This window comes from Narcine bancroftii, chromosome 2 (genome assembly GCF_036971445.1).
Source record: "Narcine bancroftii isolate sNarBan1 chromosome 2, sNarBan1.hap1, whole genome shotgun sequence".
NCBI classification, from domain to species: Eukaryota; Metazoa; Chordata; class Chondrichthyes; order Torpediniformes; family Narcinidae; genus Narcine; species Narcine bancroftii.
This window is the reverse complement of record NC_091470.1, coordinates 88987539-88994023: the sequence shown is the minus strand read 5'-3', so window position 1 is coordinate 88994023 and position 6485 is coordinate 88987539.

The following is a 6485-nucleotide window of genomic DNA, read 5'->3' as shown; positions in this document are numbered from 1 at the left end:
AGGAGCGGCCAGCCGGGCAGTCACAGCCCCACTGGCCACCCCTGCTCCGACAGCCCTCGCCAACCTCCCATTCCCAGTGGGGTTGGGGCTGTCAGGCAGCGGGACGGGAGCTGTCAGGCAGCGGGGGTAGAGGGTGGCTGTCAGGCAGCGGGGCGAGGGGTTGTCATGTAGCAGGGAGTTGGGTCGCAGGCTGCTCACAGCGGCTGCACATTCAGGTGAGCCTGTCTTTAGTTGCAAGGGGGGAGATTTTGCGGCTTTACAAGGGAGTGTTTAGGCCACCTGAAAGGGCCTTGCCAACTGTTCCAGATACACTCCAGAGAGCTGGCTTTTCAATGTCTCCAGTCAAACACAGATTTGAGGGCCGAAGGGCCATGTCCCGTGCTGTTCTCTTATAAGATCTAAAGTGGAGACAACCAAGTATGTGGTGGAGTTTGAGGCTGGAACAGGAAGATGGTGGATGGATCCTGGTCCAGATCTGGGCAGAAGGGTGGAGATTGCTGTCAGAGCCTGTATGCAGAGACAACCAAGGGCTGCAGATTATGGAATCTAGTAAGGAAGTGTGGACAGGAGGATAATGGGAGGATTACAAAGGCCAGGGAGCTTGGAAAGAAGGTTGTGTGTGGGAGGACCTAGATGGATCACTAGAGGGAAACTAATCAAGACAGTGCTGGTGAGCTGAAATTGTAAAATTCAACATGCATGCAGTTGGGAGGTGATGTTCCTCGTTTGTGTTTATCCTCACCCAGGTAGTGGAGGCCCAAGACACGGTCAATGTGGGAGTGAAGTAAAAGTGCAACTTGGAGCTGCAGTTGGTCATTGGTCATGTGAAGAATCTAGATGCTTGGCAAAGTTATCCCCTGGTGTGCGCTTGGTCTTGCCGATGTGGACACCACATTGAGTGCATCCATGCAATAGACGAGGTTGGAGAAGCAACGCCTCTGCCTTGCCTGGATGGAGATGTGCGAGATAACCTAGGTAGTTGTGGCACCTTCTAGAGCTGCAGGGGAAGTGGGTGGGTGGGAGAATGAGCAAACCAAGGAGTCATGGAAAGTAGGGCCTGCAGAAATAAGAAGAGGGTTGGGTAGGGGACGAGGTGACTGGTGGTGGATTTGACGAGGAGCTGATGGAAATGTGTGTATGTATCTGTATAGATAAAGAATGTTGTGCTAGATGCGGAAAATGGTTGTGAGAAGGAAGGATCAAGAAATTTCAAACTCTTTGGTCTTGGGGGAAGTAGAGAAGGAGCAGACGTGCAGGAAATGGATGTCCCCATCAACTACAGCGAAAAAGAAGCAACGCTTCCTGCAAACAGAAGGCATTTCAGATCTCATGGAGTGAAGGCCTCATCTCTCAAGATATTGGCAGAGACAGGGAAACTGAGAGAAAGACAATGGTGTCCTTAAAAGAGCCAAGGCTGGCAGAGGTGTACTTTGAGTTGCCGTGGGAGTTGCTGAGGTTATAGTGAATGTCAGTTTCCGGTTTCTCTGCTAAGATGGAGACAGACCAGCTTCATCATGGTCTGGTCTGGGGACACCAATACCCCTGAGTGTAATGCCCTGCAAAAGGAAGTGAACACAGTCCGGACATCACTGGTAAAATTCTCTCCACCATTGAGAACATCTACAGCACACATGCACACAGTCCCCTGGCCAAATTTGGCCTGCGATATAATTATATTTGGCCCGCAAGATCATATTAAATATATATTAGAGTTGGCCTGCTGGCCGCCGCGCCAGTATAGCGCATGCACAATGAAGGTAAAAATGAAGACGCCGGAGGTGTGGAGGGATCTCAGAGTCCCGAATCCCGGGGATCGGAGCGCCGCACTCAGCCCGCCCGGCTCCCGGACACACAGACGCGGCTGGAGTTGGGGACCTTCCTCGCTGGGTCTGCGCTTCAGCGACGACGCCGGACCAAACGTCTCGTTGGCGATGCCTTCCCCCTCGCTCCGTGCGCAGCGGACCCTGCCTCCCGCTCCTTTTGTTGGAGACGAGCCTGGCGCCGTGAGATCGCAGTTTAATCCTTCTCCAATCATGGGAGGGGGGTGGGAGCAACGCACTCTTCTCAGCCAATTCCTCCACCGCCCTGGACGCCGGCGTTTCAACAGGGGGGTTCGGGTGCCTTCGTCAGGCGACCGACCTGTTGGTCCAAGACAAGGGGAGAGCGTACAAACTCCACACAGACAGCACCTGAACTCAGGTGAACGTGGAGCTGCGACCCCACATTCCACATCAGGACTGTGTGTAAGATTGGGAGCAGTGAGACGGAAGCTTATTTTGTTCCTGTGATTTAAGCCTTTCTTGGGGTGGGGGGGGTCCTTCTCTGACCACTTGCCTAACAATGAACCTAATCAGATGTGGAGTTACCACAATACAACAGTTCTCAACCTTTTTCTTTCCACTCGTGTCCCTGTGCCATTGGTGTTCTGTGATTAGTAAGGGATTGCTTAAGGTGGTCTGTGGGTGGGAAGAAAAAGTTTGAAGACCACTGCTTTAATCATCCCTCATTGACTCGTCATGTGCACGGTTTCAGAACGCTAAAGGAAATGGGCCAATGACAATTTTTCTCAAGCAAAATATTTCAGTAACAATTGGGTCTAGAGCAGTGATTCTCACCCTTTCCTTCGCACTCACATCCCACCTTAAGCAATCCCTTACTAATTACAGAGTTCCGATGGCATAGGGCACGCGGGCCAAATTTGGCCCACAAGATCATTTCAAAAATGTATTAGAGGTGGCCCACTGGCCGCTGCGCCAGTATAGCGCATGCACAGTAATACAACAAATCCCAGAATGCATTGGCGTCAGCCTGCTAATCGCCCCCACCTCCTCTGTTTACGTTGCAGGGTCTCACCGTGGACTCTGGTTTTGGGGCCTGGCCAGTGTCAGGGGAAGCCAAGGCCGCTTCCCAGCGCCCGGAACCGGAGGCCTCGGGCCTGACCTCGCCAGGACCGTTGCCCACTCCCCCTCCCTGCCGCAGGCCGATCTGCGACTCACGGTGACGGGGCCGCTGATCCGCCGAGATGCTGCCCTGCAGCGAGAGCCGATGCCCCCGCACTGTCATTGTCCAAACCGATCGCCCGCAAACCCCGCCCTCCCGCACACAGGCCTGAGTAAGTATTATGAACCTTAATCTCAGGATAAAACGATCTTCCAATAGTTTCATGTCACAGTGATAAATATATTCCTGGTTAAAAATGGTCCTGCACCTGGATACAAGCTCATTAGGCATAAAACTTGAAAAGTGTGTAAATCAAAGGATATCTATACCAATGGAAAAAGGGCATGGCAAATAACCCTGCTAGAGTTCATGCCCATTTGATTGTTTCAGGAATCATGTTATTCTCCCACATTCTCAATAGCCCTCAGATTTTACTATTCGACAGCACACTAGCAACATTTGACAAATCCTCTATAGAGAAATATTATTTATTGAATATTTTACTTCTCATTTGTTAATGCTTCTGGAAAGAGTTTATCCCAAACTATTATTAAACATTTATTTTAATAAGAAAAAGTTTAACATTACATATGTTGAAAGAAGAGAAAACATGCAGATGTTGTTGAAAATTTTCAATAAATATTTCGTTCGGCCCTCAACTTAGTCCAAGTTTTTAATTTTGGCCCTCTGTGAATTTGAGTTTGACACCCCTGATCGACAGGGAACGCTGCTACCAGAGACCAGCAGCAATCATCAAGTCAAGTCACCTTTATTAATCATTCATCCCATGATTGCATGGTAAAGCCTTTCTCCAGGACCACAGAGCATATTTAGATAAATATACATTAGAATAGAAGTTAAACACATTGAAATATTAAGATGTCTACAGTAAAAGTCCACAGGTACACTATTCACATATGTTCTGGGAATTCAAGAGCATGATGGCTTGGGGGATAAAACTGTTGCCCAATCTGGATGTAAGGGCCCGAGTGCTATGGTACCTCCTAACAGATGGCAGAAGGGAGAACAGTTTACGTGAGGGGTGTGTGGAGTCCTTTACAATGTTTATTGCCTTTCACCTGCATTGAGTGTTATAGACGTCCTTCATGGTTAGAAGAGAGCCCCCAATGATCTTTTCTGATGAATTCACTCTCCTCTGCAGGGTTTTGTGGTCCGAGGTGGTACAGCTTCCAGACCAGGCGGTGATGCAGTTGCACAGGATGCTCTTGATACATCCTCTGTAGAATGTAGTGAGGATGGAGGGTGGGAGATGAACTTTCCTCAGTCTTTGCAGGAAATAGAGGCGCTGCTGGGCTTTCTTGACTTTTGAGCTGGTGTTCAGGGACCAGGTGAGATTCTCAGCCAAGTGCATTCCAAGAAGCTTGATGCTCGACAACCTCAATGATTAAGACGTCACTGGTCAGCAGAATGTGGGTCACACCACCCAACACCCACTCTGTTCTTGCTTCTGCCATCGGGAAAGAGGTTTAGGTGTCACAAGACTCGCACCACCAGGTTCAGGAACAGCTGCTCCCCCTCCACCATCAGACTCCTCAATGTCAAACTCAATCAGGGACTCATTTAAGGACTCTCACTTGATTTTTCTTCTCTCTGTAATTCACTGTTTATTTAGATTTCTTTACTGTATTCATTTACTTATGTACCTTGAGCCAGATTTTTTTTTGCACTGCCAATGAGTGGTGGTTTTACCTGGCCTGCAGGAGGAGGAATCTCAGAATTGTAAGTGATGTCACGTATGTCCTCTGACAATAAATCTGAAATCTGATCCAGAAAGGGGAAAACAATGTTGGAACTCATCCAAGTAGAGATCACTCTGCCTCCCTCATTCTCTTTCCCAGGGGCTGCATGGCCTGCTGAGTTCCTCGTGCACTTAGTTTCTGCTCCAGATCCCAGCATCAGTGGTTTCTTGATCACAGGGAAGCAAGTCCATGGGAGTTCAAATAATAATGGATATTTAAATAACAGGAAACATTCCAAAATCAAAAGTATCAATAGATTTCAAACAAAATCACATCTTATGATCCATCCAGATGTGACTCAAAATCAGGACGTCCAGGCTGGGAAATAGCATTTTCCTGCAAGCTGTGAAATTGGTGGAGTATCCTGAAAACCAGTAATCATCCCAAAATATTTATATACATGCTCATTTTAAATGATACCTTCACATATACACTGCCCTCCATAATGTTTGAGACAAAGCCATTGTTTCCCTTTATTTACCCATGTGCTTCACAGTTTTAAATTTGTAATCAAACAATTCACATGTGATTACAGCGCACATTCCAGATTTTATTCAAGGTTATTTGTGTACATTTGGGTTTGACTATGTAGAAATTACTGCACTTTTAATATATATTTTCCCATTTCAGGCCACATAATATTTGGGACATAGCAATGGTATGTACATTAAAGTCATCATATTTTAGTACTTTGTTGCATCTCCCTTTATTGCAATGACTGCTTGAAGTCTGTGATTCATAGTCATCACCAGGTGCTGAGTATCTTCTCTGGTGATGCCCTGCCAGACCTCTACTGCAGCCATCTTCAGCTCCTGCTTGTTTCGGGGGCTTGTCCCTTTACGTTTTCTCTTCAGCATATGGAAGGCCTGCTCAATTGGATTTAGATTGGGTGACTGACTTGGCCATTCAAGGATTTTCCACTTTTTAGCTTTGAGAAACTCTTGATGGTTTAGCAGTCTGTTTGGGATCATTGTCTTGCCATAGGATAAAGTGCCATCCAATGAGTTTGGAGGAATTTGCTCGAACATGAGCAGATGAGGTGTTTCTATACACCTCAGAATTAATTTTGCTGCTGCCATCAACAGTTACATCATCAATGAAGATAATTGCACCAGTACCTCTGACAGCCAGACATGCCCAGGCCGTAATACCCCCGCAACGATGTTTCACAGATGAGGTGGTATGCTTTTACACAGACAAGGCCCCTCAATTCTTCCTCTTCTGCATCATGGATATATGAGGTGCTGCCTCATGTACCCATGATGAGCTCATTGACATCATCCACTTCATTGCCAACTTCCACACCAACCTCAAATTCACTTGGTCCATTTCTAGTAACAATCTCCATTTCCTCAATCTCTCTGTCTCCATCTTGGGAGACAAACTCTCAACAAGTATCTTCCACCAACTCCCACTGCTACCTTGACAACACCTTTCCCCACCCTGTCGCCTGCAAGGATTCAATTCCATTCTCTCAATTCCTCCATCTCTGACACATCTGCTCCCAGGATGAGAACTTCCATGCCAGATCATCAGAGATGTCCTTCTTCAAACGAGCCTTTCTCTCTATCAACTCATCCCTCACCCACATGTTCTCCATTAACTGCACATCTACCCTAACTCCCTTCACCCCCACACGCAACAAGAACAGGATTCACCTTGTCCTCAACTATCACCCCATCAGCCTCTATATCCAACACATGGTCCTCCGCCATTTCTGAAACCTACTATATGTTCCCACCACTAGACACATATTCCTCTCCGCCTTCCGCAGGGACCACTCCC